This window comes from Aptenodytes patagonicus, chromosome 10, assembly GCF_965638725.1.
Source record: "Aptenodytes patagonicus chromosome 10, bAptPat1.pri.cur, whole genome shotgun sequence".
In the NCBI taxonomy this organism is placed as follows: domain Eukaryota; kingdom Metazoa; phylum Chordata; class Aves; order Sphenisciformes; family Spheniscidae; genus Aptenodytes; species Aptenodytes patagonicus.
Genome location: NC_134958.1, coordinates 21,591,446 through 21,615,450, shown reverse-complemented (window position 1 = coordinate 21,615,450; position 24,005 = coordinate 21,591,446). Strand labels below are relative to the sequence as shown.

The 24,005-nt window shown below is 39.2% G+C and overlaps 1 protein-coding gene across 8 annotated transcripts in view; it reads left to right on the top strand.

Moving 5' to 3' along the window:
• PEAK1 (pseudopodium enriched atypical kinase 1) overlaps positions 1–24,005 on the top strand; it is a 123,357-nt gene that overhangs the window by 42,493 nt on the left and 56,859 nt on the right. For 4 of the 8 annotated variants that reach the window (XM_076348473.1, XM_076348467.1, XM_076348469.1 and 1 more), the window contains exons 2-3: positions 11,372–11,542; positions 19,776–19,867. The exons of 1 other annotated variant lie outside the window; for it this stretch is intronic. The gene's annotated coding sequence lies outside the window, so the exon portion shown is untranslated. Of the gene's footprint in view, positions 1–11,371; positions 11,543–19,775; positions 19,868–24,005 lie in introns of those variants that run through there. 3 more of the 8 variants (XM_076348470.1, XM_076348468.1, XM_076348472.1) reach the window with 3 other exon arrangements.

Genomic DNA, 24,005 nt, shown 5'->3' with positions numbered 1-24,005 from the left:
TTGAAAAAGTAATTTGTTACTTCAGCTTTTCCAGTTTGGAGTTTTAGTCTGAACTAACATATAATAAAATCATTTTCTAGAGGAGCATTTAGCAAATTTCTCTGTAGCTTTGGTAACTGTTTTATTGAAGCATAACGGTCACTGAGGTCATTTCACCCTGGACCATTTCTGTAGCTAACTGAGCCGTGTCACTTTGGCCCTGCGGTCTGCACCAGCCTGTCAAATTGCTCCTGTCCAGCAGCAGTTCTTATTTTTGATCCAGGATTCCCCCCTTACTGCTGTTACCTATTTCCTCCTTTCTGTGTACTCCCAGTGAGCTGTTTCTCAGGCATGGGTTTTCAGCTATGTGTGGTACCGAGTGACTCCTTTCTCATTACTTTATCATTTTGATAGTACTTTACTATCCTATTTTAACTTTGCCTCATTTTTCTTTAACTGCAGGTTTCAAATAAACTTTTTTCTCTGGCAAGAGTGTTTACAATTAAAGCTTCTAGGTTCTCCCTTTTCATATGAGTTCCTCTATCAACACAAGTGTCTAACTCTTACATTAAGCTTGATACTAAACTTCAGTATCATCCTTTTAATACGTTTTTTTGAGAAAATGCTCTGTCCTATTTAGAAGCATGAAGTGATGCTGCAGCTAAACTGTATTGTCAGTCTAATAACAAGCCAGAACTGGAGTAATGCTGTGTGTCGTCCGCTGTCCTTGTCTGTTTCCGTATTGCACAGTACCAATCGTTTCCAGCTTGCAGCTGTTTTATACAGCTCAATCTGCGTAGCTGCCAAAACCACTTAATGCCCAACCTGTCTCTAGTAAGAGGTTAAAGAAATTATCTTCCTTTTCTTCAGTGTTTTGAAAGATGGAGATGCTTCGGATTGTGATCCAAAATTTCCCTGGTGTGTTCAGTTTGTATGCTGTGGTGAAGTGTTTAAAGAGTTGGGTTTAAACAGTGGAATGCTATCTTGCACACACTGAGGAAGTAAGGACAGGACAGCGCAGGTCACACGCAACAGGATTTCAGATAACTTTGGGGAAAGAACTCGAACCATTGAACACTCGCTGAATTTTGTGTCATTTAAATGCCTAGTGTGTATCTTAGTATTTCAGAAATATTAAGTGCTACTTGCAGTTCCCTATTACAACTCTAGTTTATTTCCATCAGTATTTTTAAACTGCAGTCAGAATAAAAAAAAAGTGCCTTAAAATACTTGAGGGGGGAGAAACAGCATAGCGAGAAATCGCAAAGCCTCTTGCTAATGCCCTCGGACCTTTGCCACGGGGTGTTACTCTCGCTCCGAGTGCTGTTTTGCCTTAAGGCGGCTTTTCAGCAAATACTACTAGTTTTGTTACATTTGGCAGTGTTCAGTTAGATTTTATATTCAGAGCACTGTAAATTTTGACCTGTCTTCAAGCTCTGTTCATACTGTTGACCGACCCTACAGTTCTGGTCATTTTAGCTGAGCTGATGTTCATTTTCTGACATCATCTCACTAATTCAGTGCCAGGAGTATTTGTTGCGTTTCTTTGTCTTCTGGCTATTCCAACCAGTTCAGTTTGCTTTCTGCTGTAGTTTCTTGCTTGAGATTTACATATTATACTAGTGCCTTTCTCATTGCAAGGTCAAACAGTACTTCATTGAGCAGTCAAAATGTGTGGATTGGCTCTTGTCACAAATCTAACTTAACCGTCATTTATGTTCTTGGAAGTATTCCATTTTTGATCCATTTCATTTATCTTAATACCTGCTTTTCAGTAAAACTTTGACAAATGATAGCGATACGTGGAAGATATTTTAGCGTAGTCCTTTGAAAATAATTTTCCTAAAGATCAGTGTGAATTCTCGTCCAGACCAAACTTAAAATAATAGTGTTATGAAATGTCAAAGCTGGTAAAACTATTAAAAAGAAAAGCAATTTTGACTAATGGCCCATGTATGTGGCTTAACATTTAAGTAAAGATTGCATTTCTGACTTTGGTGATTAGAAAAAATCAGCTGAAGCATTTCTCTATAGCTTCCTGCTGAATTAAGTTTTCCTTGTCTGGCCATAGCTGTGGGAAGAGCTCAGTGCAACACATCTCTGGAGTTTTCCAGCTTTGCCTGGGATGCTGTTCTCACTCCACTCGCAGCCACGAGCCCTCTGTCCCGGGGCACGCTGGCTTTCTGGGCTCAAGTGATGTTTTGTGTTAAAGCCGAGTCAGTTTTCCGGGCTAAATACTTCTGTGGCAATCCACATTGAGAAGGGTAGTTTCAGTGCAAGTGAATCGGGAAACTGTGTGTTTGACAAGCCAGGGAAATGGCAGGATTGAAAAATCGAGACTCCATTCTGACAGAACCATCAAGGTCATTCCTAAAAATACATAGTTCAGAATTGCGCCTTTTTTTTTTACTTTCTGATTTAACAACAAACCATGTACTATTTGCAATCCACTATCAATCTCATCAATCTCAAATGTTTTCCCTTTTTTTTGTTTTGCTTTTCAGTTTTTCCACCGTATGAGGTGTTACTGATTTTTTTGATTGCCACCCGCCAGAATTTTTACAGGAATTTTATAATTAATTAGTGAATGCTCTGATAAAGTCTGTGCTAAGGGTCAGTCAGAACATAGACCAGCTTCCTGCCCCATTACTTCACGTCCTAAATGCTGGTGACGTGTTCACTTGTCTGCGATTTGGTTCAAGGGACACACAGGATCAACAGGGACGGATTCTCTATCTTAGCAAAAGCAAAGAACAAGCTGCATATTGAATCAACAGTACGTCCGCGCACAGCGTAAGTGACAGTCAGTCCCTACAAGTTAAATGGGTTGCAGAGTGCTGCATTAACCTGCTGTCCTTTTGAAAGCAATATGCTCAAGAAGGAGGTGTCACGATTGATACGGTGTTTATTTTGGTACTCAAATTGCAGCTGCACGAAAGTTCTTTCAAGTACACTGATGCTGGGGACTGTCTGTTTGCCTTTGTATGTGGTGGTAACCTATTCAGCAGGCTTAAAACAGACTCTTCCTCTTCTCTCGGGAAATTCATTCTGCAACGTTTTTTATGCACAGATTTCATAAGGAGAATGCCATGCGTGCGTTCAATCTGCCAGTTTCTCTTCATATCACAATACAGTAAGATTTTCTGATAACCTTTGTTGTACATCCGTGAGTGTTTGGTCCTGTGGGGAGGGTATTTGAAGCTGACAGCCACAGTCTGAGGCAGCGTGTTAACGGCAGGCTTGTTTGAGATGCAGCCCTGGAGTTATTTCAGGAAATACAGTGCCATTTCACATCGTTCTTTGTTGAATTGAAGCCAGGGAATCAACATTATGTATTCAAGAGCAAGAAAAATGGTATTTGCAACAGCATATAATTTTATTTTTATGGTCCCAAGCATTCTTTTGTTTGCAATTTTGGCTAAATATATTCATGATACCTTGAAAGAGGGGCATACGTAGTGTGGGGGGGTGTGGGTGGGTTAAATTGCTTTTTTTGTTGTTGTTGTTTCTAGCTTATATAAATGTATATATTCTGTAAAGATCAAAGGTGACCTGAACAGAGGGTTTGTAAAGAGATTTTTTTCATCCAAATGATACTTTTTGAAATACAAAAGATGGGGGGAAAAAGAAGAGAGAAATTTCAAGTTTGTTCTGTCAAACTTTGGTTTTGTTCAAAGGTCTTACTTTCACAAAAGATCTTATTTTTACCGGAATTGTTAATCAGCTAGTGGAGTGAAGTATGTGCTAACAAAAGTAATGTTAAATATTTTAATAAAAATCTCTCCCCCTAGTTGATCACACACGCACACACTCTGTGGTTGTTTCATTAATTCTCCTGAGAGATTCCAGGACACTTTATTTTATACTATTATTTGAAAATGTATATGGATTTTCTTTTAATGTAAATCTTTTCCAGTCTACTTTATTTTTAAGTTTTTATTTGCATATAAAATTTATAAAGTTAGTTTATGACAGGACTGTTTCTAGTGCTTCTGAAACCACCTTTAAAGTCTTCCTTGCGTGATCTGTCAACTCAAATTACTACATTTGCATCTTTTTTGTAGAGCCTGTGCATGTGAAATATCTTTAATTTGTCTACTATTTTATGGTAAAATTCAAGGGAGAAGATAAGCTGATTTGTTCATGACAGTTTTGAAATACTGCTTAATGCATTTATTTAAAACCAAAAAAGTTCTATGATGATTGAAAGGAAAGGGTGGGAAGAAAATGGCAAATCCCAGTGTATGAAGCTGTAGAAGTCTTCTCGAAGTCTGAGTACTAAATGATCTTGTTTGTTTAAACAAGGAATTAAGAATTTGGTCAGGCACGGGCTTTAAGTTGTATAAAACCGAATTATGAGAGATGATGACAAGGCGCATGTCTCGGATATGATTCATAGAGTTAAATGCAATTCAGGTGTTTTGCGTATGTGGAGCAAGTTATTTCCAGTATGGAGGTAACTGGGGAAATTTTTAAAAGTCCAGTTAATTTCTCAGATTCTTCAAATTTACACACATACAAACATTATTTGACGGCAGTTTGATCTTGTCTATACTTGTCACCTTTGAAATAGTAACAACATGGGAAGAGCAAAGTATTTATCTGCAGGGGGAAAGAAGGAAAATGTTCATCATATTATAAATCAAAAGGTAGAAGTAGTGTTCCTGAAATGTTAAAAACATGAGTATTTTGTGTTCATACTTAAAGTGCATTTTCTTTATTTAAAAAATGTTTTATGAGACGATTTGGAGAAACCTGGAAGAAAAGTCTTTCTCTGTTAATCCCCCACAAGTTAAGGTTGCGCCCTTCTTGTGCAAGTAGGCAAATGCTTCTGCAGAAACACTTTGGAGGAGAAAAATATCAGAACAAATGAAAGCCATAAGGATTTTTGCCGTTTTTCATCAGCGATGATGTGCCCTGCCATATGCTATGGGCAGAAGTTACCCCGTCATGAAGTGGTGCATGGTGGTGGTATGTGTGTCTGTACATATAAGTGAACAAATATGTTTTAGGATGGTTACAGAGAAAGATTTAAGCTGAAGAAGCAGCAGCACGCACAGGCTAATAAAGCTAAGGAGAGGATTGCAAAGCATGTTGTACTTTTTTTTTTCATTTTTTCTTTTTCTACCGATGAATGGATCTCGCCTGGGATGGCTGGTATGTGTACCAACAATACTGCTGTGTTAACCCACTTTTAAAAGGTGTAGTAGGGAGACACAATTTCATGTGTGTAGACGTGTGTATACAAACACCCAGCATTCAGGGTTTATGGTGAGGCGAGTACAGGATATTGCAGTGACAATTAGATTCTGAGGTACTTTTAATAAAAAGAAAGTCTAAAGTCCATGACTCTTGTATTCAAAAAGTTGTAATAGTCATACAATGTATAAAGAATGTCACTCGAACTCTGCTACTATACTTCATCAACATTCCTCCTTCTCTTAGCACTCCCCTCACGTACCTTTTGGCAATGAGATGTCGTAAGGAAATACTTCTCTGCATTTCTTCTGCTTCTGTCAATCTATGATAATGATGCTCTTGAAACTATTCTGCAGTGGCAACTTGCAGTACTTCAGTAAATTGTGGTTTTTGTCAGATAAATTGCATTGGTAAAAATTTCTTGATCCCTAAAACCTTCATTTATCTTCCCATTAAAAATATATATATTCTCCATCTTCCATTCTTCCCCTGTAATCTGTAAAGCACAGCATATGATGCGGTTTCTTTGTTGATTTTAGAGATAATTTTTAGCCTGTCAAAGACCTTCTGTCTCAACAACTTTGAAACAAAGATTTTTAAATAGATGATAAAGTGCAGCTGCCAGATTAACAGACATAAGAAACTGGAAGGGGAGGATCTCACAGATGGTTCTAATAAAACTGGGCAAACAGCAAAGGAGTGTGGTGGTGGGTGGGGGAGTGGATTGAAATTCAAATTGTAATCCCAGTGCAAGTTTTGGGTTTAGTTTGTGAAAGAAAGTTGCACAAACAGCCATTTGAGGGTTTGGGGTTGGGTGGGGTTTTTCTTGTTGCTTTCAGTTTTTCCTGTTGCTATAAGTACTGCTGATTTGTCCTTCTTCCTGTACCCCTGTGTCCCTGTTGCTACCTGAGGCTTGTATTGCTGTGCCGAGTCCTCCTCTAGAAAGCCGCGTTGAGATACTCATCAGATTTTTGTGAATGTGAAATACCTGTGAAAGCCTAGATTTTCAGTAACTGTTGAGGTAGGAAATTCTTCTTGCTGTTACAGCAAAGAACAGTAAAAATGATGCAGTAGACCTCTGTTGCTTTATTGACAGGTGCTTCTCCTGTTGCTGTCTTCTATCCCATAGCCTCCCTCACAGGACTGCACAGCTCTCTGTGGATTTAGTATGTTCCGTTTGGCTAAGCTTGAAACTCTCTTCCAACCTTTAATAAACCATGTGTTTCTTTAATCTAGGAGAAGTTTGTACTACACGATCCATCCATAAGGATGGATGGTTAGTAGTACCTTCTGTCCTTTCTGCTAACTTTCTCCTCTTATTAAATAATATAAGGTCTGTGATATTAGGCCAAAAATTAATGAATAAAAATTGCAGTAGGAAAGATGTAGCTGAGGGCCTGGATAGTCCCTGGTGGTCTCAGAATTTGATCACTAGTTCTTCTTGACATGACTGTTTGGGGTCTTTTGGTGGGAGGATGAGGGTAGTTGGGTTTTGGTTTTAACCATTTCAATTCAGACGTGCTGTGTTTAATATCCTGATCTTGGTTTTTCATCTTGGTAGCTCGTGGCAAGGTATTTTATTTGGTAAAAGAAAATGTTCCCAATGCATACGTGCAGGATGATGTCACTGCTGGGTGCAACTGGCAGGTTTGTGTTCTAGAAAGGCAGTTTGATTACAGTGAATTGTTTCCGACTTTTTAGGATGGCTACTACAGCTATAAGATGTAGTATTTTCTGTTCCGTTAGGGTCAGCTGGATGTGGTCACAGAATGGTAGGTAGATGTATATTCTGAGTTTGGTTTTAACCTGTGCCTGGATGATCAGACTACAAGAAAGATAGCTGGTGGCTCTTCTGGGCAGAGAACCTTCGTTTGACCTCATTTCCAGAACCAAAGCGATTGATGCCTTTATTTTTTTCCTCCTCTTGCTAATCTTTCCTTTCTTCAATGAAAGGAATAGTGTTCTGAGAGCACACGGACTTTCAACCTACACGGTAGCCCTTTGGGATGTCTTCATCTTGTGGTGTCAAAGGCTTCTCAAATCAGTAGTTCAGGAGTAGCAAGTCCTTCAAATGCATGAGTAACAGATACTTGTTTTTAAGAGTCCTTAAGCCTGAGCAAGTCATTAAGTACTTCCTTTCTCTCCGTGAATCAGTTCTATTTTAAATAGTATATTCGTGCTATACTTAATATTTTAAAAAGCAAAAAAAGTTTTGATTTTTAAACTCCCTTTTTCTGAGTCTGTTCTCCTGTACACCTATGTATTTATATTAAAACCATAAGTGTATCTGGAGAGGAAGGCACATTCCCTGTACTGATTCATTCCCTTTCTCTGTCTCCTTTAAGAGTGGAAGTAGTCTGTCTACAGCATTTCTTCACCCAAGGAGACAATTTTGAAGCGAAGAAGTTATTACTCTCCAAAACCAGAACGCTTTATTTATAAAGCGTTTATATATACTCTCCAAAACCAGAAACTCTTTATTACTTGATCAACAGTTAGGTAATGCCACTTTAAAATGCCATCACCTGAGCAGCCCGTCCACGTGTACAGTAATAACTAACAGCAATATCCCCTCGCACCTCAGTGGCAGCTCTAGAAATTCTTGTCTTCAGATCAGTGTTTTCTGTGCCAGGTGATTCTTGCGGCCTCTTTGGCAAAGCTGTCGCGCATCCATTGTGTGCGGGAGGCCTGTGGAATGTCACTGAAGGAAGTCCCATGGCTTAATGAAATGCTTTGGTTGTTGATATTGACCCTGTGATACTGTGTTACGCTTCACTGATACAGTCGATTTGGAAATAATCTGTTTCCCCTCTCTTCACTGTATCATGCAAAAAGGATAACCTAAGGTGCATATTTATAATTATGTATTTTTACAGGTTTTTGTGTCCAAGATATCAACATGCTGATACATTAAACAGCGTAAATGTTGCCAGAATCCTACTAGCTTGGCAAATCTGGTAGCCATCTGAAAGCACAGAGTAGTTCTTATGATAAAAATCAGGCAATGTACAGAATGCTGAAGTATCGCCAGTCATTCACAGCCCATGAAGAGTTCATTTGCAATCCACATGAATAGGAAAAATATTTCCCGAATCATGGCTTTGTTTCCTTGTGGATTTGCTTCAGTTTTTGCCTCCTTACACAGTCAGCAATCATAACTTGTATGGTGGTTTTTGACATGTAGACTTCCTGTTACTAATCTTGTAATTAGGTGCCCTTTTATTCATGGACCGCCACTCAGATTGACAGGACAGATAGCTCTCAGCCTTGGCAGTTGCTAGAAAGTAGGGGATGTTTTGCAGAAATGGCTTGTGATTCATTTGTTTAGCATTCCTCGCTCTTTGTTTTGTGAGGACAGCTTGTATGGGACTGAGTCACATGGCAGCTCTTTTCATACTGAGTTTCTACTGCCCGCAGCCTCTGCGGAAAGCCAAGGAAAAAAAATGGAGAGGGATTTATCTACAGCTTCATTTATTCCATCCATGTTAATTGTCTCAAATACAGAGCAGCAGCTAAAAGGAAGGATGTCATGTCATCTTTATCAATCAACTTAAAATGTTGTAAATTAATCTCTAGTACTGAGCACTGAAACAAGTAAATATAGAGTGGTCAGGGTTTGTGCCAGGGTTTGATCCTCTTCTTTTTGAGTAGTAAATTGCATTTTTTTAAGTCAGTGTGTTGTTTGTGAGTACAATAACAACTGTAGATGTGATCTCCATACCACTTGTTGGCTTGGCTACCTTTTAATACGCACCATGCTTATGTTGGAGATAAAATGTTTTCTGTGGCGCCTATAAAATATAAGGTAATGGCAGCTTTAAAAGCCACCTAAATGTTTCTTGTGAGCCACAGGAACACCTGGTTTATATAAAGCTATGGTAGTGAACCTGTGCCATCTCCAGCTGTGCCAGAGCTGTTGGAGTGCAATTCTGCAAGGAAAGGCAAATGGCAAAGCAAACCCCTTCGCTACTGCTGTGCAAAGTCTGCGGAATTTTAGGACAGAAGTAAAAATGCCTACATGCAACTGAAATTAGGAAATGGATGTGAATGTTGGTATTTTATTATAGTATTCCAGCTTATCTGCGTTTACAGAAGTAGCACAGTGAGAAATGTAACTTCATTTGGTTTTGTTAAGATTTTGTTAGTTTTGGTTTTAGTCTAGATAAGTTCCTGGGAATAACAGTCCTGGGAACCATGAGGATGTTATGTACGTTATTCGCTAGCTCTTGGTGAATTTTAGTCTTGCCATACATTAAGTGCTGTTTCTACCGTTATTGTATCTATTTTAAGTTAGACACAGATATGGCTGTGGCAATGTTTTCCCCTCTTGGTGTTTCCTATAGAGATATGCCCAGAGGTGCCTCCAATTGGAGAACTCGTACCGCAGGCTGGTGGAGCTGTGGCCGCCTCAAGTACTAAAGGAGGTGAAATCCGGCTCCCTCCTCTAGCCAGCTTCTTTAAATTGAGAAGCTCCCTAAATCCACAAAGTTCCTGGCCCCTTGTTCTTCTAGCCAGAAAAAAAATATTCTGGAAGGCATTAAACTTTTACACAAACACATCGCCTTATTGAGAGACTTTAAATACGTGTTCAATGCAGCTGTTTCGTGCCACGAAGCGTTTTCTCATTGTTCTTCAGGGCTGTTTTTTTCTTAATTCAAAGAACTCTATAATATGCAAAAATTTTTGCTGCTGAGTGAGGTTCTCGAACAACTAAGGACTGTGGTATTCTCTCACCACTCTTTCCAGAGGCTTTGCAGGGCTCTGTTCTCCTTTCTGTTCTTCCCCTACATCGTATTCCTGGCTAATCCCATCTGCAAAAGCAAATTGGTTGGTAACTCTCAGCCAGGTTGGGAGGAAAACATTAAATCTTCTCCATCCAGAGTAAGCTCTTGACTTATCTTTAATATTTCCATTTAGATGATGAGCCACAAGTTGAAGTTTAAGACTAAATTAGTGGCTATTCATTTATCTGCCTTCATTAGGAGGGTATTCACTCTTCTCATTAATTACATTTTTAAGCACATAATGCATGGTTTCTGTTATGATGGCTCTTACTCATCTCACCTGTTGCTGCTCATCTGCAAAGCCATTTCAGTATCTTCCTTTCAAATGTCCAAAAAAAAAAAAGGGGGGTTGTTGCGATAACTGTTGTCAAGGCATTTTGTTTATGCTGCTCAGCAGTTGATGGTTTTGCTCGTCGTGCTCATCAGTGCTGTCTTGCTATTGTACAGTCTGTGTATGCTCACCGACTAATTTCTTTTCATAGAAGTTGTAAAGCGCTTTGCTCCCTGTTATCTGTGGCTTTCATAATAGAGATAATTTCTTTGGGCATTTGTCTTAACTTTCCACCAACTTTGTCATCCACAAATGTGTTCATACTTGAAGTCACAGCAGCAGAATATGGAGGCGGGGTGCGGCGGGGGAAAGAGGAAAAAAACCAACCCATAAACAAAAACCAAAAAGAACTAGACAGTACTGTCTCCTTGAGTAACTTAAAAGACCTCTGGGAACATTAGGGGCACAGCCTGGACACTGTCAGAAAACCAACAAATACTTTTCTGCTGCTCTATTAGGAGATGAGCATGCCCATAAATGTCTCTGACTGTTGAGTTATGCTGGATTAAGGTGAAGGTTACTTATTTGATTAACTTACTGGAATGAAGGTCTGACCACCATGAACTGCTTGTATGCAAACATAAGTGAGATAAACCCGTGTGCTTTCGTTCTGTTAAAAGATGTAATATATGTAGCTAGTTTTCTTCATTTTTTTCCTAGCTCATTCTTTATATTTTGTTTGGAAATTGTAATTAAAAATAAGAAAATTTCTAAGGTTGCCTGCTCCTCTTCCTAGGAAAAGTCCTCAATTATACCAGCTAGCTTCTACAGGCTGTTCTTCAGTGCGTGCGCGCCAACCCATGCTTTTATTGGAAAGCTAGCCATGTGGCTATATAGCAGATAAGGTTAAAAGGAGACTGCAGCAGTACGCTTCTGGGGTTCAGAAAAGACATTTGAATGCTAAGGAGGAGGAAAAGAGTCTGGTGTGCCAGCTATGCAGCCAGAATTCTGAATTCAGGTGTCTTTTTATGTGGCTCTTGTAGCATTTAAGAGATCAGGAGATCACTAAAGCCTGAAAATTAACAATAAATCCCATTTGAAATTTGTTTGAAGTAACATCATTGTCTGTCTTTCACAGAAAATGTTGCTGTCCTGACCAGTAGTCATGAAGAGAAGGGGGTGACGCGAATTTGTCTGGAGAAGTAGGAAGTTTTGAAATTTTCAGCAGGATTTATTGCCAGCAGCTGCAGAAGGTTTTGCAAAGCCAACCATTGGTGTTAGAATGGACAAAATGCCTCAAACTTAAGTGGTAACTAATTTTTCTGACATCTTTTTATTTCCCTAATACCGTATCATAAGATAATTTGTATGGATTATAGACAATATTGTTTTACTACTAGCAGAGTTTAAATAGAGTAATCTTATAAGAGCCCACTGGATGAATCTGTAATTTTGTGAGTTTCATTTATTAGCAAGCAGTTGGAATTTCAGCGTCTGATGGTTTACTTGGTAGTTGAAATTTCTTCCTGAGGGTTCATCCCATCTCTTCATCACTGAAAAACTAAATCAGATTTTGCTATTACTCTGGTAGTGACTGTCCTACCAATCACCTAGCAAAACTGCAATTGGGAACAAGCTGTAGAAGCATCTCTGTACCTGTTTTTAGTTATATGGTAAGTAATTTGTGTGATTTCTGAAACATAGGAAAAGACACGCTTACATAGTACACTATGAAGGTTGCTCATTTCTGCTAACAATTAACATTTCCTTGAAAATCTTTTTTCTTTTTCCATTTTCTTTTCTTTGCTGTTCTTACTTGCTTATCCTGTTCTCTGCCCTTCATCCATGCACAATCAGGTATGAAACATCTAAAATACTTTAATCTTATACTTGAGACCTGTACCGTGTCTTCACCAGGTCAACGTACTAGTCGGGAATACAAAAATGTGCTACTTTTTAAAGTAAAAGTGGGAATAGAAAGACCCTAGCTTCTCCTAGCTATCCAATTGTAGGCTCTGTCCCTTTGTAAAAGCGGGTGAAGTGTAACCAGCCACTAAAAACAGAAGGTTCAAGAAGTGGGTGGGGGATTACCACACCTTTAGTAGTCCGAGATGATGATTTGATGTCTTGTGAGAGAAGAGAGTAGTAGGTCTTCATGCACTTCTCAGAGCCTCACTGAACTTGCGTACAGTAGAGTTTTCCTTAGTTTGGTTACACTGATGGCAAACAGTAATGTAACTGCCTATGTCAAAAATGACGTATCTCCACGTGTCTTCTATTCGGCATGAATAAAAAAAAAGGAAATCTGCATGTGTTGTGGTTTTTTTGTTTGCTACAATTTCAAAAATGTTAAGAATTCTGATTTTCAGACATTTATAATGGTTCCTTATACTACCCTCTGTTTTTGAGAGGGAGAGGGAACGGTATTTTTGTGATGTTTGGTAGAAAAATTAGTACTGCATTTCTGAACCTTACAAGTACAGTTGTTCTCCTTTACCAGTCCAGGTAAGGTATTTATTCCACCCATGTATCATAGGCTGTGTTAAAGCTTTAATAGGAGAACTGTTACTGCCCAAGAATAATTCTATCCTAATTTCTGTGAGGGTTAAAGGCAGGATTTTAGAGTATGTTCAGCATTAACATAACTGTTCCTATCTGAAATCCACATTAAGGCTCCTTCTGTCTCTTGTGAGAGCACAGTCAGGCCAGCCCTTAGGAGCCTGCCAACCAAAAACTTCCAGCTTGGCCCATGCATCAGTTGGTCAATAGACTGGTGGGGTTTTTCCCTAATTGGTTTCCCATCTTTAACAGTTGTCTGGTTTGTTGCCGGAGTTGCTTGCATATTGTCTTTATTTCTCCTACTGTATTGGCAAGAAGGAGGGCTCGCAGATTCCATTCATCTGCAGTGGTGAGAAATGAAGCTTGAAAAGGACTTACAAGAAAAATGGGTTTTTTTCTTCTTCTTTCAAGCTTTCAAATTTACTGTGCTCTTTTTAACGTGTTTTCTCTGTTCTTCGCCTTACCTCTGTGGTCCTTTCTCTTTGAATCTGTGCACGTATACTTACAGATCTCTCATTCATTGACATGTCTAATGAGAACAAGAGAAAAAGACAGTTCCAGTTCTTGTCTTTATGTTGCAAAAGCTGGGGAGCTGGGGCACTTCAGTGTGCTTTCAGATTTCTGTAAGACACTTTAGAGCCCAGAAATATTAGCAGCACAAGTTAAAAAGCAATACTAATCACAAACTCTTACTCATTCTTGCTAAGGAAAATGTACCACGTTGGCATGTCTTTATTCAGCAGGTTGGGAGAAGATACAAATAGTTTACAACTGTCATCATTTTAGAGGAAAAAATCTTAGAAAACTGGAAGGTGACGTTTTGTTTGCCTTGTACATTGCTGCCTGGCAGAGCAACTTGTTCTTTATGCATCCAGCCTTTGTCAAAACAGCACTAACTGTAAGTCTACCAGGGATAATGGCTTCAGCTGAGGAAAAAGGTTCCCACAATTGTTACTGTATTCAAATTACTATTCTTTAGCTGATAAAAGTGACAGTCAGCGGCCCTGGAACAGGAACAACAATGCTATGCGATAGATTTCTCTGCTGGCACAGGAAGATCTCAATAGGCTGAACATCAAGAGGTTTGTGTAGTTTGAGGAAGTGCTGGGCGAGCCGTGTGGGAGGAGGCCTGGGAAGAGCCAGGGGTTGCTGTTTTGGGCAGATCTCCTTCCTGCTGGAAACGCTCCGGAGCGGCCCAGGTGGGAACTGATTGAGGATGCCACGCGAACAGATTCTTTCTGTCTCTGAGAACAGCTGGAGGATGTTGCATGGGAGGTGCTCTTGGCTCAGGGATTTCAAATGGGAGGGGTTTCTCTCAGCTTGAGAACACATTTTTTCCGCTTGACTCACCAAGTGAAATCTAAATGAGCGATAACATTTCTAAAAGTTATGTTGAATTGGTTAGAATAAGAAAAAGTGCATTTATCATCAGGAAGGAAGAGCAAAGTAAGGGGAAAGATTCAGTAATGAGGAAGTCACCACCTCCTCAGTAACAGTGGAAGGTTGTAGGCAGCTAACGCACCTCCGTTCAACAGCCTGCCTGTTCTGCAGCCTCGCAGTAATTTACCATCGGAGAGAATTTTTCTGAAACTATTATCAACCTCCTCTCCCACATGCAGTACCCACACACATTTCTGGAGACGCTTTCCATTGAAAAGATGGACTTTTTCTTTGAAAAGACATTCATTTCCATTGAAAAGACATTACACTACGAATGTGTTTGCATAGGTTAACTCGTCGTATAGAATGCAGCCCTATGTGTGCATGAAAGGAAACTGCCCACTAATTCCTGCAGAACCCATTTTTTGGAACAACACCAGCCTTTGTTTCTTCTCGTTGGCTTGGCACGTAGAGCAAGGAAGGAACATAAAATACTGAAGCAAGAGTCTGGTGTGATTGATGTATGCTATAGATAAAGCTAGGTACCTGCAGAAGGCAGGGAGGGGCTATTGGCTTAAATGCATTTTCAAGATAATAACCATTAAAATATTCCTTTAATGATTTTACCTTTCTGTACTGCATTTCCTTTGTGCATTCCTGAACAGTTTGCCAAACTTCAACTGCTGTATCAATTACTTTGTACTTACAGTTTGAAAAAGCGTTGGCAGCAGAGGCACTGTGTTCCGTGTGCTTCGTGTCCAGAACAGGCCGGCTGCCTTCCCCATCGGTGTTGCAGGAATCATAGAACTGTATTGCTAAACCAGGGAAGAGATAGGGTAACATTTTAACTTTACTTACATATGAACAAAAGAGTGATTCAAACCCCAAGATTTTTAGCTCTACCTCAAAAGTAGCTAAAGATATTAAATTTGGGATGTGTTTGGGTTTGGGGGGCTAAGAAAAGACTTTGTTCTTCCCCTGAGATCTGACTTGCTAGTTTTCAGGTCCAACCAGGCTTTTTCAGTTGAGGTTTAAATGTCTGAAGGTGATGATTCAAAATGGAAACATTGACAGAGTAAGCAACAGTAACATTTAAAATATTTATTGAATGTCCCTATACACAATTCTTTCCAAAGGGCAATTCTGATTTTTCACTAGCTTACACTAGTCTCCATTTTCACTTATGCTTATCTGTGAAATCTGCCCCATCACAGGTATGTTAAAAATACTGTCCTTGTCAGTTCATCTGATAAAAGGAGACCGATGCTTGTGTTAAATTCATGCTGGTGTGATGGCTGTCCCTGGAAACTTCAAATAAGCAGGACAGGCAAAATGGAAGAATCATCTCATAAATTTGTAAAGCTCCAAACCAGCACTGCTCTTCCTTTTGAACAGGCTCCTGTATTTTACATCAAAACGACTCTGCTGCAGGGTATCGGAACTTCTGGCTCTTTTTGCGATGGGATGGTAGATTGCTTTTTGTGGGAGCAGTGAATTTTCAGTGACAGGGAGGGAAGAGGCCTTGCTTATGGTGAGGTCTCCAATTTTCGTTTGTTCAATATTCGTAACAAATTCACCCTCCCTTAATTTCCATCACATGAAACTAGTGTATTTTACTTTGTCATTTCATTTGTCAGCTGTTCAGTTGGTGATAATTAGATTGTATTTTTCATGCTGGGTCCTTTCGTTCTTCTCTAGCCTGTTGTTATGTGATGTGGTCTTGGCAAGAAACACATTCCCATCCTTTAAAAAAAAAAAAAAAAGAAAAACCACACAAACAACTGAACACATCTCATCCTGCTAATTAAGAGAATGATCAACTTGTAGGGTTGAAAAAGATAATCAACACACTTGAACCTGTTGCAAGCAAGAATCATTTTGTATGAATAAGAATAACTTTGTTACTGAGTTGGAAAAGATTACGTATGTAGCTGCCATAAAAAGATTTTTTTTTTAAGTGCTGTCCAGATACTCAAGTGTTACAGCCTACAGTATTGGTGCTATTTTCTTGGTACAACCTGTAAATCAAAGCTGTTACATTAGCTCCATAGTCTCCCTATTAGGAAATGGCATATAGGCAGTTATGTAAATATCATACTTCTGGCCTGTCTGTTAATGTCAAGAGCAGAGTGAAGGAAAGAGAACAGAAAGCAGCCACATCTAAAACTATACCTGAGAAACAGAACCAAGACAGCAGCGCTGCACACTGTGTGAGGAGAGGGTGTCTTCACTTCCTTCAGCGCAGGCGTTTCGTAACGCAGTCACCTAGCTATGTATTTGAAACGCTGGAAGCTGCTAGCGTTTTGTCGAGTGCAGGTAGTCCCACTGTCCCCAGGTTCTGGCCAGGGTCAGACCCCCCCGTACACTACAGCGTCCACCTCATACAGCAGTAACATCTCTTATCTCGCCTTTTAACACAAAATCATAGGAATACTGGAGGCTTCTCAGATTCAAAGGGTTTCCTAGCGATTTATCCACAATGCAACTTTTCCTTTCGAACATGAATTTCCTTAACTCTCTTCAGTATAAGTCTCTGAAAATGCTTTCAGAAACAATTGCTGATGATGCAGTCTTTCTCCCTTTGTTCTTACGAAGCAGGATTTTTTCAGCCCAATCATCACTATCTTAAATATGAACATTAGCATATATATGTTTTAAGCAAAAATGCTTCATAGGTGAATAGGTAGGGGCTTTAATAGACTTCTAAATAATTCCAAAAATACCTGGCTTGCTTTCTTTTTCAGCCGTGTCTTATATGTCATTCTTTATGCGAGTTAACCTATTTTTTTGCTAAGCTTTTATTTTTATTCCATTACTTTCCATTTCTGGTAATAAAAACTCTGTATTCTCCAGAGAAAAACTGCAGGTTACAGTTTAACTTGCACTGTTGTGGTGACACTTTGTGATTTGTGTTGCAGTGGCATTCCAAAGATATTTAACAAAATTCAAACTTTTCTTACTGAAGGAGTATGTTAGGCAGTGTGCAAACATAATTGGGATTGTTTCTTTTTCAATACTAGATAAGAAGGTGTGAGGACAAATAAAGTACAAAATGAAAAGGATCCCTATTCCAGATTCTTTAGATTCTTGCCTCCCCACCCAGATTTTTTTAAGAACGCTTCTAGTATGCTACTGAGATGCATGATGTTTTTCTTCTTTATAGCCCTACCCAAAATCTAACAATTATTGATGAGTTATGTTTCTCGTTGCACTGCATCTTTACCAACAACTTCTCTGGTGTACCGCTGGTTTTGCGAACGTCTTTACCAGGTTAAAATATTTCAAATTTTTCACAGTAGATTTCTTGAGCTAGTAACTAGAAATAAAAGTTGTAGGAGCTATCGCTTGATGAAAAGCAGTGACAATGTTTTCTCCTGATCAGTGCAGCACTGACTAGCTGTATAACCAGTCAGAGGGATTGAATCTGTCTAAAAATTCATATTTTCAGGGAAAGGACTGCTGAAAATAGAATTGGGGAAGACAACTTTCTCTTGTTTGTACTGACTTCCTCTTTCAGATTTGATTTTCACTGCAAATACAATTCAGGAACCTAACAATTTACAAATGTATTCCATTACAAGCAGAAGAAGGGATGTGTTAGCAGTTCTGCCTTCCAAACATTTCGGACTTCTTGAGCGCTGTCTCTGCCATCCTCTTTCGTAATAGTTTCAGAGTATCAGTATTGGCAGTCAAATCAGTATATTTGACTTTTGGCATAGTACTACTTGGTTTCAACTTCCACGTAAAGCTTACTGCGGAAGAAACACAAACCCACAAATTTAAAGATGGCATACCATGAGATACGTGTATTACTAAAATAATGCCTCTGAACATTTTGGGGTTTAATTTATAACATCAGTGTTGTGGCTTCAGTGTTTTTACGTTTAGGGCTTAAACTGAGTGAATTCACAGGTATTAAGGGGACATTAATCAAAATTTATGAGTTTGCTTTTTTAATGGAAAAGACATTTCTTGTGCAGCTAAAGAAAGATAGCACCAAGCCCACTGGAGGAAAATTAATCCTTGCCTAACTGTATGACTGTGCGCCACTGATTTTCAAGACTTTAGCTGATAATATCCATTAAGCTTGATTTTAGTGATGGATACAAAAATCAACCTTAACTATTTGAGCGGTAGTCACATACTTGCGTCTTGCATCAGTCAGTATTTGGTTGATTATCTCAGTATCACTGCAAAGAGAGCAGACTCCAGCTGGCTGTAATTAGGGCTGAATTGTTCCATGCCTTCAAGACAATTTTTACATTCATGGGATCTGCAGCTTTCTGTTGTCCTCATTTCCTGTAACATAAAAGTATTTGTATCTCAAAGAATTAAAGGGGGGCAAATAGTGGGAGAGGCTGTATGGGTAACTTATTAACATCCTTGGAGGTCTGACTGAGAAATATGCATGGCAAGTCTCAAACAAAAACCCAAATGCCAGGAGTCCTAGCCAAAAAGTGTTACTTTGGTTGATTAGAAGAAAAGGTGGATCTTTAGAAAGCACAGTGGGTTCTATAAAATCTGAAATCTGTGCTCTGTAAATCTTGGTCTTAATGAGAGACCACCAGCCTGTGTAGGAAGAAACTCGGATAGCAAATCAGGAGTGCGCGTGACATAAAACAGTCAATGAAGATTCAGTAATTCAGTAGCCATGGGATACAGCCCTAAAAGTGCGATATATCACATCCAATTTGTTGAAGTAAGTCCGTTTTTTTGTCCTTAGGCTGCTGAATTACTAGCACTGCAGTAGTGGCATTCGCTTTTATGGATGTCCCAGCTTCAGGAAACACTCCTCATCTTGCTTTCTCTTTTCAGTACTTGGGTCATCATGACCTATGCTCTGTGCAGCCTCCGTTATCAGCCTTTATTTCAACTTACGATCAAGACTAGCAAGTTCTCAAATTATTACTCTCTTTGGGAAAGAAATAGCCTTTTGTTTAATTTGCATGTAAAATTACGCATTGGTATTTAAGTGGTATCCAGTGTGGAAGGTATATGCCAGGAACTGTGCAAAGAAAAAAAAAAATCAATTCACATGATTATTTTAAGAGCATCTGCAAATAGATAATACCAGCGCATAGCCCCATGTGAAGTACACTAGTCTGTATCTTGAGAACAGGTAAAACAAGGCCATGTCTTTTGTGATTTACCTGAGCTACTGACAGTTCCCAAGGAAAACATTTGGCCCTAGGGAATCTGTTGGACAGAAGAATGGTGCTAATGTGGCCCTTGCCGCAGAGATGGTGACAGACCGCTCCCGTAATTTTAAAGGACCAAAGTATTCTTTTGAAGGTATACTTGAGCAGAACGGAAAGTTTTTATGCAACACAGTAAGTCAATGTGAGCCCAAGAGCTTCAGAACAGTTTCTGTCTTGCCACCACGCCTACATAAAACTTGCTACTGTTCATCTGCTGAAATCTCTCTTGACTACTACTTCTTGGGGTGCGGAGGGTAATAGAGCTACAACAGCTACCTCACTGCTGCTCCTAGCCATGCAGCGTTGTCCCTTCTGTGGCTGAATGTTTGGTGCTTATTGCTTGTCTTCATGAGCCCATTCAACTTGCTGACCTGGCAGAAAACGACCTTTCCTCCCCATCCACAGGTTGATTTGCTGCAGTTTGAAAGCTGAGTTGGTTCAGAGGTGTCAGCAGAACGGCAGAGCCAGTACAAGAGAAGTGGTGAGGGTACATGAAGGTGAGCATCTTCAACTAACTTGAGTTTACAAATGTCTTACAAGCATAAGGGCCTGAAGGAAGTTAACAAAAACAATAGTTGATAAAGATGTACAAGTTAAATTCCTTCTTTATTAAATGCAAATTAAATATTTTCATAGGTAGTAATAGTTGCATGTGTCTCTTACCGATCTGTCTGCATGTTCTTTTCAGATTTAGGTCTGTTCAGACAGGCATCTCCAGCAGTGGCTGTGCAGATATCTCTGAGCTGCATTTAGAAAACGTTTTTGCACTGTGGTCATATAAGTGTTACTACTCAACTTTCTGCATGTGAGCAATCAGTCTTCAGTGCTGTGGCATTGTTCACTAGACAAACATGGGTAATTAGTGCATAAGAGCACTTTGTGTTGCAGGTCTGAAATGTAGAATATACACACAAGAAAATAAATTTTATGTGCTGAAATAAACTTTTTCAATTTTCTTTTGTGTTCTTGATTACATTTTTAATAGAGAATTAATATGTGTTTTGCTATTCAGACAAGAAGGCTTTACTTACTGAACTGCTGCTGTGAAAGTTTACATTCTCTAAGCATGGAATTTAGAATCACAGATTCTGTTTATTGACTGAAAGTAAGTCTCTTAATCCTCAGTATCTAGATAACTTCCTTGAAATTTTACTATGACGACTACGGAAAAACAGCTGAAGAGATAAGTAACCGATATCCAAATCTGTATGTACATAACTGCTTCAGCTCTAGCCATGCACTAGTGAATCACTCATACATGGTTTGATGTTAGTTAAGTCGGTCTAGTAACTAGCTGCGAGCAAAGGGAATTGATGCGCTGTCCTTCCCCCCCCCCCGTTCCCCCAGGCCAAGCATTCTCCTTCCCTTTAGCCTGGTCAAGCACGTAGCCAAAGGAAAGGGAGGCGGGGGAGGAGTAATTCAATTCCTTCCCTCCCCACCTAAGTTCCCTTTCTTCAGTTTTGGTTTCCAGCAGGGGAATTTGCTGCAGGGTCCCATAAGCACCAATACTGGAGGCACAGCTGAGTGGTGGCTTATAACATGAAATGTGCAAAGTTTGGGACTATGACAGGTTTCACTGTTTATAGACCACGTAGCCACGGTCTCCATTTAGCATGTTTGTATTTCAGTGGTTTTCAGCAATCTAAAGATGGTATGTTTTCCAAGCACATTAAAAGAGAATTTGGTTATCGTGACAAAATGTTAAAGGTACAACTTACAACAAAATCCAGGAGCTCTTCAAAACTTCTTCAACTCTACATTGTGGTTCATGAGGTGATTAATCCTACAGTGACCCTGCATTCCCCTCGTGCAGAAGTTTAAGCATGTATCTCGCTGTTTGTGTTACAAAGATCTATGTAGCTTCCAGCATGAGGGATAATGTTTCATAATTGTTCAGAGTTGAACATTGACCGCAATAACTGCTAACCCTCTTTCTGCAGCGGTGTGCCACAGAAGAAATGGCTTTCATGTTGAAACGTGATTGGAGTACAGTGTAATGTTTAATGCATCATTTTAACGGTGCTCTCAAAAAGCCTAGTATCTTGGTATGTTGTTATCTCAGACTCTGCAGTTGTTTCTTATTTAAATGTCCTGTCTCACTTGAGATTTAATGTAATTAGAACCAGCCTGTGGAAAAATCTTTTTTTATTATGTCTTGGCTATTGTTCCAGTCAAGATGGTAAAGCAAATCAAACAGGATATAATGAAAATTATAAAAACCATTTGCAAGAGGCAGTTTTCGTGAGGGAAGTAAAAGGCAGCACCACTTTTCATTTTGCTTTGTATTTCTAAACATGGTATGTGCCTGGAATAACTCCACTGAGACTTGTCCGATACACCTGAGAGCAGAGTCAGGTACATCTGACAGCAATCTGACTTGACTGATACAAGAGGGAACCAAAAGTACCATAGCAATAAGCCTCTTCCGCTATTAATGTTGCTTTACCACCCTATTCAGCCAACACTAGGTCTACTTGCCAACTAAGGTATGCGTGAAGGAGTTGGGTCTAGATTAATAAGCATCTCCTTAGATGATTTTTTTCCCTCTAGCTATATAGCATCTTGAATGGGGACTTATGTCCAGAGTGTGGTATCTGAAAAGATACTGCAAAGATATTCACACCCAAAGCTCTAGTGTAACATGTGTTTCTCAGACAAGAAGTGATGTTCCTGGTACAAAAGGGTAGGTAAAAGAATGTCAGAGGCAGAGAGTCGGTTATCTTGGTCTGGCTTGGAGGCAGGATCACAGCAATGCAGGAGGTCTAAGCTGGTCCCTCACTGCTCTCTCTGCTTGTGTGATTTCCGAGGAGTTCAGATGTTATTACTCTACATCTTTTAGCTCTTATATTAGGTTTATAATTTTATGTCAGAGCTGTTTTGCAATCTCTTTTCTCTTTTGTGCACAAGCCACTTGTGAACAGGCTTTTGTATTGTCAGCATGTATTACATATTTACATCCATATTAATTCACAGTAGTATTGATAAACTTTAAGTCTGAGAGGCTTAATCAAGAGGCTGCATGCCATAGAATATAGTTAGAAATGCGGTGCTTTCAGGGGGTGATGGCAGGATTGTCAGTCTTGCTGGTTTAGCTCACAACAGCTGTGTACGGGTGGATCGAGTTTCTGAGTTGCACAATGCCTTGCCATTGCAAAGCTGCCGTGTTTATCTGGTGCTGTGTCCTTAGGTCCGTCTTTGACAACGGGGGTTTGAAAATGCAGAGAAGTACAGCCAACTAAATCTGTCTTCATACAAATGTCAGAAGCAACAGATCAATCTTGTTCTTCAAAAGCTGATGACATAGAAATTCAAATGATCAAAATCCAAATTCACGTAATTCAAACAATCAAAAAAATCATTAGTTTAGTAACTGCAAACTATTTTAAAACTTCAGATGTAATTTTAAAAAAATCTACCTGAAAACATTCTCTTGTTTGTAAGTTTCTGGGTTTGGCGCTGTATAATTTATAGAGCACTTGTGCACAAGTTTGTCTTCTGTTGCCTTGAACTCTTTGGAACTGAGGAAACAGTAATTTCTTCTTCTCCCCTTCCCTCTGTTCCTTTTTTGTAAATAAATTATTAAATGCTTAGAGTACAAATGCTGCACATGAATATTTATAAGAACTTTTATAACATTTAGCAAGGCAATGCTTCACGGCTGTCTCTTTCTGAATGCACATAATAAAGTATCCATAATTTCTTTGAAGCTGCACTTGCTCTTTATTAATTTGATCGCAGATTGGTAGGAACTGTAGGCTCCTCGGGGCTGTAGGGCTGCGTTGTTGGTGATGACGAAACACAGAGATCGTTGCTGTGTTCCCTACTTTTCTGTTAAAACGCTTGCGTTCAACATTTAATGAGAATACATTTTTCATGCATCATTTGCCCTTAAGTTGCAAAAATTTGTTAGGTAGAAATCTGTTACCTGATTCCCTGCATTTATACTTTGGTTCTGGAAGAAACAGAGTTAAGTATCTTCTGCTTGAAATACTAACACTGTAGAACAATTGAACAGCCCTGGAGCACACTCTGCAAACCGCTTGGAGGATCGTTCTGTTAATGCAAAAAATGTTTTAGTCTCCATTTCTTCCTCTGCATATTGTCTCTCGGTAACAGTGCATCCTGTGAATACCTAATAGTGTATATAATACCTCAAAGTGTAATGCACCCATTTCTAAAAGGCAAATGGAAACTAGTAGCTGTTAATAGCAGTATTTATCCCCTTGACATCCTTAAAGAATTTTGATCAGATTAAGCACATGAGCAGTCTAAGGAGAGGAGAAAGAAGAAAAACTTTAGAAGTAGGCAAAAGGGAGGGGGAAATAGTTTGTTGATTTATCAAAGCTGAAGACAATTTTAGAACTGGGTTTGGAAGTTCCTTGCTCATAACATAATGTATTATAACTTCTCCCCTCCTCCTCTTTAAAGTAAAGAAATTGCCATAAATTGCATGTGCTCGTGTCCACAAAGTTACTATATTAATTGAAGATTTACAGTGCTTATTTAAAAGCTGGATTGTATTTTCTGTGTTGGAAGTTATTTATTGGAACTTTGTAAATGATGTGTAGGTCTCTGTGACTGCATGTATTTCGGTAAATACTACACAAAAAAGAACCTCCTTCAGCCACCCGTACC